General features: G+C 36.7%; 1 protein-coding gene across 1 annotated transcript in view; it reads right to left on the reverse strand.

Annotated features, from left to right (window-relative positions):
- Positions 1-12,915, reverse strand: part of JARID2 (jumonji and AT-rich interaction domain containing 2) — a 312,614-nt gene that overhangs the window by 248,489 nt on the left and 51,210 nt on the right. The gene's annotated exons all lie outside the window — the stretch shown is intronic.

A 12,915-nucleotide genomic window follows, 5' to 3' on the forward strand; every position in this document is an offset into this window, starting at 1 on the left:
AAGGAGTAAAAATGATTTTCATAACTATCCATTAGTCAAAATTACAAAAGTATAAATATATAAAAATCTTACCAAAATTCATTCTTAAAGAACACAGATAATTTACCTACATCTATCAGATAACATGAACTCTCATCACCCATTTCAATTCTTGGGGTTTGGCTACTTTTATTTGATTTTTAAAAGCTAAGTAGAAGATGATTATCATCATTAATGATTCCAGAAGCCCCTAGTGAATTAGAATACATATACTTTCTTCAGCATCACAGATCCTCCTGTTAAAATTTATTTCATTTTATTATCAGTATTCTCGTGTCTGTGCATAAAATAAATTAGGATTGTACACTTCTACCACCAATCCTCTCCTCAACATCTTTAGGAAACTGCTCAAAGGTTGACAACCAACTATCAAGTAGGAAGCTGTAGCAACAAACAATTTTTGGAAATAATATTTTCCAATTACATGTAAAAATTGTTTCCAAAATTCATTTTTATAAGATTTTGCGTTACAAAATTTTCCTTCCTTTCCTCTCCCCTCCCCCATCTGGCAATCATATTCATATATATATATAAACCTGACTGTACATGTACATTTCCACATTAGTCGTACTTTAAGAGAAGAATCATAACAAAAGAAAAACCATGAGAAGGAAAAAACAAAACAACCAAAAAGGTGAAAATAATATGTTCCCTAATTCTTTCTCTGGATGTAGATGGCATTTTCCAATCCCTACTCCTTTGGAATTGTCTTGGATACATTGTGTTGCAGAGAAGAACTAAATCTGTCAAAGGTGATGATTGAGCAATGTTGTTACAGTGTACAGTATTATCCTGGTTCTTTGGAATTGTCTTGGATACATTGTGTTGCAGAGAAGAGCTAATCTGTCAAAGGTGATCATTGAGCAATGTTGTTATAGTGTACAGTATTATCCTGGTTCTGCTCCCTTCATTGAACATCAGTTCATGCAAGTCTTTCAAGATTTTTCTGAAATATGCCTGCTCATCATTTTTTAATGCACAATAGTATTCTGATACATTTATATGCCACATCTTTTTCAGCCATCCTCAATAGTGCACATCCCCTCAACTCATAATTCTTTGCCACCACAAAAAGCTGCTACAAATAGGTTCTTTTCCCTTTTTTATGATCTCTTTGGGATACAGACTTAGTAATGGCAACTATCAACTCTTGCAGCTCATGCTGCCACAGGAGAAAGTCATGGTGGTGTCCAAGAAAAACAGTAATACAAGCAATCCTCTTAGGCCCCTACACTAAACTGTAAGTCATATGCATGAGTGCTTTTTGAATGCCTTTTGGACAGTGATGCTAGAAACAAGGTGAAAAGCATTATATCCTTTTGCCTAGAGGGGAGTAGTAAGAAATAATGATTTTTCCTTATTTTATTCTACAAACTGCCTGAGGCAGGCTGGTTTCATTCTTACACTTATATGTAATGCGCTAACAAATAAGCCACATCTGCGCATTTCCTACAAAAAACTCATTCTTATTTACTGCAACTAGAACATAAGAGTTAAGGACTTTAGGCAAAAACTCTAAAAATTAAATTGCAAAAGTCGACACTTGTATGACCTTAGATAAAAACTCTAGGGGAGAAGGGTGGAGGAAATAGGGAATAGTCATGATTAGGCAACAAAATCCTTATGTCTACTTCCTCCCCTCAACTGGTCTAGAGACAGGCCACTTCAGGGAGCTGGAGCTGTACAATTTAAGAAAGAACTTTCGAACAATCAGAGCAGAGATCGAGACAAGACAGAGAGAGAAAGACTACATTTACCTCAAGTTCCCCATTATTAGAATGTTCAAAAATAGAAGGCTAGTCTTTTGGTCATAGATTGGAGTCACAGGGTAGGATGGGGAAGACTTCCTAGAGAATGGTAAACTTTTACCTGGGATTTAAATGAAAGCCAAGGACATAGTGGTCAAATATGTATATACACAAAATAAATGCAAGGTAATTTGCAGGGGAGGATAGTTAGGAGACTAATAAGTGTAGGAATAAGATTTTACTCAAGATGCAATCGAGATATGAGAGTCACAGAAAAGGAGGAGGAAGAGCATTTCAGGATGAGAAGATGACAGAGAAAGTACCCAGAGTGGTGTGATGGAGTCTTGTTCATTGAACAACCAGGAGGTGAGTGTCAATGGATCAGTATTGGCCAGTAAGGTATAAGGAGAGTAAGTAAAGGAGGAAGGAGGCATGTTATGAAGGGCTTTGAATGAGAGGATTTATTTGTTTTTCAAAGCAATAGGAAGCCATAAAAGTGTGTTGAATAGAAAGAAGAATTATTCAGACAACCTTCTTCTGGTGAAGACCTGGAATACCAGCCAATAGCTAAATTAAAAAAAAAAAAAAAACTAAGAAAAGAAGTACATGATAAGAACCATTATTCATGACCTTGATTCTAATGATAAAGGGGCTGTGGTATAGCTAGGTCAAAAGTTATATTGCACAGTTTAGTAACCTTGAAAGCAGAGTTCCAAATTGCTGCCCAAAATGACTGGACTAATTCACAAGTCCACCAACATGTTATTAACGTGTATTTCATTTCCGCTATCCCTGCAGCACATATTTTCTCTTTTTGTCACCTTTGCGAATCTAGTGGCAGGGGCTTTTTTTCTAACAGTGACTTGGGGTATTTTTCATGTGGCTATTGATGGTTGCTTTTCTTCCTTGGAAAACTTCCTGTTCATAAACTTCTGAACATTTATCAATTATAAAATGGCTCTTATTTCTTGTCAATTTGAATTCATTCTTTGGAACTCTGGAAATGACACCTTCATCAAAGAAACCTACTATAAATTTTTCCTCAATTAACTTCTTAGTTTCTCTAAGCAATTCAATAATGTCAACACTTTATGCTCCCAACAAGGAGGAAGATGCTGTTATCTCCCTTTTACAGAAGAGAAAACCGGGCTCTACAAAGTAAAATTACTGATCCAGAATCACTAAGTCATACTCAGGTCTTCCTAACTCCCAGGACAACACTATACTATTTCATAGCTTAAGCAATGCCTGTAGTCTGTGAACACTAAGATAAATTGCATTGGTAAAAAGGCAATTTCTTACCCAGCATTCCCTATGAAATCACAAATCAGTACCTGTTCCTTATTTCCACTGGACTAGTGAGTGCACATTCTCAGACACTCTGATCCTTTCATCAAGCCTAAAGAACACCTAACTATCCAGGACTTCAGATGTGGAAAGTATAAGATACTGAAGAAGGAAAAATTAATCATTTAAATTGTCAGATGAAGCTAAAACTAAAACCTCAGTACCGACGATGATATGCATTTTCTTCTAATCATACATTCTATCAGGAGTAAATTACTGAATTAAATAATTTCCTTGCTACTTTTCCTAAGAAATTCATTGTGGTGGCATTATGGAAAGAGTTCTAGATTGAGACTCGGAAGAAAAACATTGAAACTGAATTTTATATAGTGTGAAAACTTTGAAGATGAGAATGTTTAACAGCGGAAGAGGTAGATGAAAAGTGGGAGAAATCTGAATCCTGTAAGTACTTTTTCAGTAGTAAGAGCTTTTGAATCTACCAAGAAGAGCTTCTGAAAATAAAGGCACAATTCCAAAGCTAATTTCACATGGCTGTCTTCCCCTTCCTCTCCCTGCCCCCACAAATGTACCACAAACACTACTCTTCTTGCCAGCCACACTTATGGTCCTTTGGGGGTTGGGGGTTGGAGGGGTGCAGGAATGCCTTATAAATAGAATGCAGAAGAATATTTGGAGAAGGAAGAGAATTATCCTGAAGTAATTGGCCAAAAAAAGGAAAAGAATCTGAGTTTAAAGATAGGTGTACCTTTGTGATAAAGAAATTTCTGAAGTGGAATTAACTGAGCTTTTAATCACTCAGAATAGTAGATCTGGAGTTGGAAAAGAGTCTTACAGGTCTAGGTTGTCCAACCCAATCCCTTCATTCAATAGATAAAGAAAATGAGTCTTGAAATGAAGTGACTTGCACAGAGGTAGGATTTGAATGATTTGAATGCAAACTCTTGACACCAAATCCAGCACATCTTCCATTACATGATTGTGCCATTTGCTCTCTCATCCCCAATTTCACAAACTGTAGATAATGGATAATTCACTCACTCTAAATTTCAAAGGATTATGTAGATTATGTAGAAAGCACTTTGTAAACCTTATATTGCCACATAAATGTGGACCATTAGCTGTAGATTTGTAATACTGTGATATAATCAAACTTAGACTATACTGTTAACGTCTCTACTAAAAGAAAATGCTGCTGTACAAAAAAGATACACAAAACTTCCTGAAATTTATGGGAGTAAATTGTGAGAAGGTAAGCTCCAAGAAATCTAAGTGCTTCATATACTGACTATTGATATTCCTCACTATTTCATGGCAAGTGGGATGTGTATGTATTGGTTTTTTAGCAATCCAGCTTCCTCCTAGGCAGAGGTCCAAGGAATTTAAAGCTTGAATGAAAATGCTAATTGCAATATACTAAAAACAGAACAAAGTAAATGCACATTTAAACTCTGAAGTGCTACAATAAGGTTAGGAGAAAAGAAGAGCTATTAATCGTTCTTGCTTACTATTAGTTCTTCATTCCAACAACCTTTGGAGTTCAACATAGATACAGTTAACTCCTGAGTCATATGCATAATTAATTGGGCTTCTGTCTCTTACCCCTTCTACCCTTATTCTTAAAAACTCTTTTGTGAATCTATTTCAGAAATACCACAAAATAAGGCAAGGAAGTGATATATTTAGGGGTGGCACATTCCTCTTCCACTCCCTTCTCTAATAAATTTCAAAACACATTTTTTTTTCAAAATACTGCACACTCTATTGTGATCACCATGCTCTCCAAGTCAAGGTTATAGGCTAAGGTCTAGTTAATGTGCATTTAAAAAATCAGTACCATCACAGTGGTACTCAAATCCAAGATGGATATTTTCTGTCACTATATATTGGAAACTAAATTCTCCCCAAAGGGAAGGCCTCCTTCCCTGTTTTCTTCATCTTCCCTCCTCTCAAAAGAACCCATCCACTCTCCCATCCCCCAATCCCACCTAGTGACCTGTTTGACCAGCACACCCACTCACACAATTTGGATGAGATAGAAGTATATTCCTCATGGTCTACAGGCCTTATTATCTGACTTCCTACTGCTTCCTAAGGGGTTATCCTGGCCTAATCACCTGCCCTGCCAGTATATCTCACAATCATGACTACACTTATCCTATAGAATCCTGGGCCTTGTCACCAAAGCAATTGTTTCATGCTTAGGACTTCCTAGCCTTTCTAATCACCTTGCACATGAATTTTCTTGTGTGCTCCGTTTTCCGATCAGAATATGAGCTCCTTGGGAGGAGGAATACTTTGATGCATAGTACTTGGCATGATATAAGTGATTTTTCATTCATTTATCAAGGGGAGAGGGTAAAGTGGGAAAGGTACTAAAATTGAAGTGGGAAAGGTACTAAAATTGAAGTGTGAGGATCTAGATTCAAATCTCAAGTCTACCAAGTGGAAGAATTAAATAGCCTCTACTAAATAACCATTTGATATTGGGCAATTCTATTCATTTCTCTGAGCCTCAAGTACCTCATCTATAAAATAAGGGAGGGCTAAGATCTCTTGGAGTTCTAAAGCTATGATTCTATAGATACCTAACCAGTTGTTTCAGATCCATTAAAATATGCTTTCAAATACAAAATACTGTAACAATCTTAATGAACAATCAAATAAGAAATCCTAGGCATACTAAAGCACTAGCAATTCCTGATCTCAAATTTTATTATACCCTAAGAATTCAAAACACACACACAAACACACACACACACACACACACACACACACACTCACAAAAGAGACAAATCTAAGAGACAATTCCCTTCTACTTTTTTAAATCTTTGCCAGAAGCATAACAAATATTAGTTGCTGCTGTCTTAAGAAAGGAGGCAGAACAGAATTACATGTTATATGTATATGTATGTATATATAGAGATTTATACTTTTTTTCATTATGTGTATATGTACACACAAAATTTTTAAGTCCTTATAAAAACATGCATAAACTGTGCAAATAATCCACTTGAAATCTCTGACATACAAAATGTCAGCCAATTAGGTTTTTAAAGGAGTGCCCCAAAGACATGAGTGAAATCAAGACTGAGAGAAACAATGACATCTGGCTTCTGCCAATTACCAAAATGAAGACACCCTGGTCTATTGGGAAATAAATAGTTTTACTCTCATACATCAACCCTGTATTCTGGCCTAAAAGTTAAAACTCCTCCACAGATGGACTCTTTTTATGGAAAAAGAAACATTAATCACACTAGAAAATGTGGCCAATTCTAACCCTAAACTAGGTTATATTCTGGCTGAAACTGATTTGGAGGAGAGTTTAAGGGGCACACTTCTTTCTGCCTCCTAGAACAAACCAGTGTACTGGGGATACTATATCAAGCACAGCTCTATTTATTCTTCCTCCTCTTCTCACAGAGCCCCTTCCTTGGACTATGATGGAAAAGAATTCCAGAATGGTAGATAAGGTCTATAGATGACAAGAAACACGGAGCTATAGCATGCACCTTTTTTTAGCCTTTCTATTGTTCCTTTCTTGACAAGAACCATAATAACTCCTAAGAGTTTTGCAAACCTGCCCGCTCAAGCAATAATCCTGGATGGTCCAGTCTGAACATATTTGTACCTCTTTTTTTCATCACAGATGTTACTGAGTCAACAAAATTGAAGGTTGATTCCCTGCTGAAGTTTCAGGAACCTAATTAAAAATATGTTCAGTTAAGAGATAATCAATGACCAACAGGTAAGGAAGGGAAGACTTTTTGTTGCCAGAGCACCAAGACCAGATTATAAATAAGCATACCTCAAAAAAAAAAAAAAAAAACCCACCATCCTATTAATTGTGTCGATACATACCTGTAATGCCAGCTGATGGGAGCAGGGCAAGGAGCCACCCAAAGCTCAAGTCTAGGAGCTCTGAGGGCTAAAGATAGTCAGGTATCTACTGCCAACATGACAAGCCCCCAAAAGTAGAGGACCACTTGGGAAGAATGACAGGTCATAAGATAATTTGCTAAAAGCATCGACACACAAGAGTCCTGAGGGGCCACTATACCTCCAGCATGGATAAACTAGGGAGGCTCAAGTTTCAAAAAAAGAAATAAACAAGCACATAAGCATTATCTTAATTGTATACACATTCAAAAAGAGCACAAGCCATAGTAAGACATGAGTTCAAACTTTCTACTATCTGTATGAATTTTGTAGTCCATGAAAAATGAGTTTCTGAGCATAACAATTTATTAAGCAATGCATGCCAATCGCTCAAATCTGGACCAGGCTGTTTCAGCTTGAGCCTGGACCTAGAAAGTAAGAGAAGACAGATTTTTATACATTAAAAACAACTGATCAAATAGGACCCATTAACTAAAAGAAAACAATAATCAGGATGCAAAACTAAATAATGTAATTTCAAAGTCCAAGTAAGCTTTTCCAAGTTGGGAGTAGGGAAAATGAACAAATACAATTCTCTGAAGTCAGAAAGAAAAAGAAAAATAAAAAAAAAGATGTCCCACCTTAGCATCACGCCTCAAGACAGTCATAACCTCTAGGAGTTTTAGTCCTCTTGTGTGTCATTGGGACAATAGAATTTAGAGCTGGATAGGACGTGGAGAACATGGAATAATAATATTTGCATTAACTATATCAAAAGGCTTTATATATTACATAAGCTGCTATGTACTTTGAAGGAAGTTATTAAAATACAGGCCACTCTTTCCTTATCTCTTTATGGATCACGTGGTTTTTCTTAGTGTATTCAAGAATTCTGCCACTACAACAACTGTTCTAAGGCTTCTTGGCCTGTTTCACATGCCTTTCCACCACTTAGTGCCTAACGTCCTACACTAGTCTTCAGACAGACACTGAAATAACCTTTGGCAATATAGCAAAGGCCTATACTGCAATGAGGAGGTAATCTATGAAAATCCATGCTCCATCTGCTAACAGTATGACGCACTGCAGTTGGATTCCTCTTAAGGTAGAATACCTGAGATTATTTTCTTATTGGTTTTGGTAAGGCACTAACCAGACAAGCCTAAGATGATGAACTCTACTTTAATGAGAACAAAATGAGAGAGTGGGGGACGTGGGTAATCAGCCAGTATGGCTTTCAAAAAGAAACAGACAACCCCAGAACTGATCATATTCTTTTCCCAAGACCTAAGAAGTAATCTACATTACATGTTCAAGTCTATGTTGTGAGAATGACAACAAAACCATTCAAACCAAGATCCTATCCCTTGGATAGGGTCCAAGAAAATGTACCTTGCATCAAACTCCACAAAGAGCCAACATGGGAGTTTGCAGAGTGAAGGATTCAAAGCTAGGAGACTTTGGTTTGTTTCTCCATAATAGTCTCCTTTTTTGTTTTGTTTTTGTTGGCTGCGGAGGTTGTTTACTTGGGGTTAAGTGACCTACCCAAGGGACACAGCTAGGAAGTGTTAAGTGTCAGAGGTCAAATTTGAACTCGGGTCCTCCTGACTTCAGGGGTGGTGCTCTATCCTCTGCGTCACCTAGCTGCCCCCATAATAGTCTCTTAATCATCACTCTGATCCTCAATTTCCTCATTTGTAAAAAGGAGGATAATCTTATTTGTACTACCTGTTACTTCACAATACTGTTTGGACATGTATACATACATTGTATTTAATTTATATTATAACATATCTAATATGTATTGGTCAACCTGCCATCTAGGGGAAGGAGTAGGGGGAAGGAGGGAAAGGTTTGAACAAAAGGTTTCGCAATTGTCAATGGTTCAGGTGTATTTTACTTTAGAAAAGACTCAGCAGCAAACATGGAATGAATAACTCCTCTTTATATAGTATTTTACAATTAATAAACCATGGTCCATAGCATGAAACCATTAGATGAGTATACAATTAGATGAAAGGCTATATCCTGGAACAGATCACTGGTTTTTGAGCTAGAGGAGACCCTCGAAGGACAGAACCAACCCCAAATTGGCTGCTCCACAAATGAACTAAAGGCTTATTTTTTTTTAAGTGACTTGGATTAAATCACACAAGAGAGACAGTAATATTTGGTAAAAGGAAAGGGAAGGACTCCATGAAAAAAGCTTTATGTAAAAAAGAATGTAGCATCAAAAGGCATCACTTAGGACTCCTTCATCCAGGAGAATATACAATAAGTACCTCAGTGTCTGGCATACAGTAAGGATTTTGAAAAAAAATTTTTTCTTTCCTTCTTTCCTAGAGCAAAGTATGGGTTTGAGATATTTGCTGTTGTTGTTACTCTTAGTATTTGCACTCCCTTATACAATTCAGTGATGAACTTAACAAAATCACAGCTAATCATAAGACTAGAATAACAAATCTATTTTACTTTTTAAAAAAAAATGAAAAAGAAAAGGCATGATCTTCAGATTTAAAGGATTATGAAAAGATAGCACATCTACTACAGTCTGATTAAAAGATGTGTGTGTGTGTGCGCACGTGCGTGTGCGCACGTGCGTGCACGCACGTCTTACTCAGAACCATGGACAACAACTGAATTAAGAAAAAATTCAAAGACAGCACTAGATGGAAGTATTTGTTGAGTGATTTTAAAAGTTTATTAAACAAAATAGTCGTTCATTATTTGAGGAATAGTTAAAATATGTAATTTTTTACCAAACTGGAAGAAGTGAATGATAAAAGTTTGCCCCTTTTAAGTATGCCAGGAACACTGTACTAAGCATTGGGGATACAAAGATAGTCCTTGATCTAGAGGAGTTTAGAGTTTAATGGGGGAAATAACATGCAAATAACTATGTACAAACATGCTATACACAGGATAAATAAAAAATAAGCAACAGAAGGAAGGCACTAGAATGGAAACCTGCCTGTAGAAAACTCCTATAAAGGAATTTTAGTTGGGACTTGAAGAAAGCATAAAGCAAAGATTTACATTAATGGATGCAAAGTCAATCATGTACAGCTAAGAACAATGTACACAATGACTATAACAATGTAAATAAAATCATTACCACATAACACGAAAGTTACAAAACTGGAACAAAAATAAAGGCCCTAAAAAAGAGATACGAAAAGATACTTCTCACACACACCCTCAATCTAAAGTGGGGGAATCCACTGATATGTAATATTGTCTATATTTTCAGAGTTACTCTTCAATTTGACTTATTACTTTTCCTCTTTTTTCATTCTTTCTTTGCTGAGGAAATTGGAGTTAAGTGACTTGGCCAAGATCACACAGCTAGGAAGTGTTAAGTGTCTGAGACCAGATTTGAACTTGTTGAATGACTTTAATAGAGAATTTCTCCACAGGGAACAATGGATTTGGACTACTAGCTGAGCTATGAACTTCCGAAACTGAATCAATTCTCATCTTTCGTGGATAAGGCAAACCACACAAGTTATAAATTTCCACAATCCCAAATAACTTCCAATACCAAATAAGAATCATAACAAAAGCCTGAATATGGAAAGATAAGAACCCCAACCACACTCCATCACTCCTTCCCCATCACCTAACAAATTCAATATGAAAACCAATCCAGAGAGGCACAGAGGGAGCTAGAGCCTAACAACTGTAATCACTGAGGACAACTCAATCATTCCCTGCCCAACATTCTCTAAGCAAAACTGAAGGAAACTGTAACTTCCCCTTAAGTCAGCTAATTGCAGTTTTTGATCCTTGAGGGCCAAGCACCTAAAATAAAGATTTTTCTATTTTCCTTTGTGCCAAACCTGAATTTACTGCCGGTTAATCAGGAGTAGAAAATGAGTCAGGATATTTTTTTAGCATCAGTGCATTCTAACTACTCCAGGATTCAGTGGCTTGAAAGGGGGACCAATAACTGCCTAGCTGGAAATACTCAACTATCTCATCTAACTTTACTTTCCAGGGCCTGCAAAAAAAAAAAAAAAAATCTCTCTTGCTTCTATATTTCACAATAGCTCAATGCTTGTTTATATGAACAAAATTATGTTAGTAGCTTGACTTATACAGGTCTTGTTTACTCTGTTTACTAACCTGTAAAATGAAGCAACTACTGCTAAATCATCTTCAATCACTTCTCCTTCAAATCTCCCTCCAAGTGATTCTGTAAAGGTGTGTCTCAATTTGACAGGAAGGAAAGGAAAGGGGATGTGAGGAAAATGCAGTCAGGCACTGTGCTGAGCATTTCATTTTACTTTCACTACATCCCTAATAGATAGGTTCTATCATTATCATCCTGATTTGGCAGATGTTAAATTACTTGCTCGGGTTCATACAGCTAGTATCTTCCCGACTCCAAGACCAAGGATAAAATTTACTCAAGAAAACTTCATGGAAAGTAAGGGGAAAAACTATATTAGGAAGTTGTTCTCTGAGGTCTGCCTTTAGTTTTCTCATCTCTAACATGCAGCTTAGTGGAATTATAACCAACAGGAATCCAACATGAAGACATACCCAATATATACAAATAACTAAATGAGATGGTGCGTAAGAAAAGAATGTATTTCCAAAAGACCACAGTATTTCTTGCCCCACAAAGTGAAGCTCCAGACAAATCAGTATTGGCATACTAATCCCTGTCCTGCTCTAAAGATAATGAATATTCATTTACTGAACACCTACCTCCAGCTTGATATAGGGGGTGCAAGGTCAACAATCTCAAGAATCCTGCCTTTTTTCTAAGGGGGAAAGTCACTGACCAAAGAGAATACATATAGAGAGAGAGAGAGTTACATGCCAGAGGCTTCTCTTTTGCTCACCATAAATTAACAACATTAAAATTAGTTGAGTCCCTGGCACAGGTCAGTAAATCCAGTTTCAATGGCCCATGCCACATTTTCTATTTTTTGAAGCAGAAGCGTATCTGAAAAATTTCCATTTACCAAAAAGTAGGCTAGCATAAAATAAGAGGTGTCAAAGAAGGAGAGGAAATCTGGTTTTAACAGTGAGAAAGAAAAGTCTGCAGCCCGCCTGTCTCTAAGAGAGCACTTCTCATAAAAAAAGCATACCAATATAGCCTTGAAAACTAAAATTACACTCTAAAATGTAAGCCATTCAGTTACTACTTACCAAGGTGGCAACCAACAACAGCTGCTTTTTCCCTTTTCCACAATCCCCAATATTCTTTTTCAGAAGCGTGTCCTCCCGTGTCCTCCAAAGCAATTGTTGGTAGTAAATCTAACCTTATGAGCACCAGAATACTAGTCATTCTAACTTGCAAAGGATTTGGAAAATATGAATTACCTCCTTTGTGCAGATAATATCAAAAAACACTTATTGCTTGCCGACTGTGTACATAGCTCTTCAGCGACATAATTACCCCAGCATATGTCTCTGGCTTTCTGCAGAAAGTGAATTTTCTGTGCCTTTTGTTTTGTTTTGTTTTTTAATTCACTGCTGACCCTGTGTTAAGTGTCAATAACAGGTAGAGTTAATCCTATGCCAATAAAATGTTCCAAAGATTTCATAAAAGTTTTCAACTTTCCCTAACACAGCCCCATCTCACTAAATTTTGGCATTCTGAAAACCAGCTTTTATTGGCTAATCAAGTTCAGTTCTCCTCAAACACAGTGAACAGAGATTTTAGGATTAAGTTTCATTTCCTGAACTGAATGGAACATAACAACTTTGGGCTCTGGGGTACTACCTACTATCAGTCACATACAGAGAGTAACTATCCTAAAGAATTTTTTTTTTTAATTGCTGAAATCTCCAAAAATATCTTAAGGTTTACCAACTAGATTTCTTCCTAAAAGGCCAAGCCTTCAAACCCAAATCACTAAGACTCTCATTGATTGGTCAACAATAAGTCCCAGGATCAAAATGATCAGGTTGGGCTCTGATTGACTCA

This window comes from Antechinus flavipes, chromosome 1 (genome assembly GCF_016432865.1).
Source record: "Antechinus flavipes isolate AdamAnt ecotype Samford, QLD, Australia chromosome 1, AdamAnt_v2, whole genome shotgun sequence".
Taxonomy (NCBI): domain Eukaryota; kingdom Metazoa; phylum Chordata; class Mammalia; order Dasyuromorphia; family Dasyuridae; genus Antechinus; species Antechinus flavipes.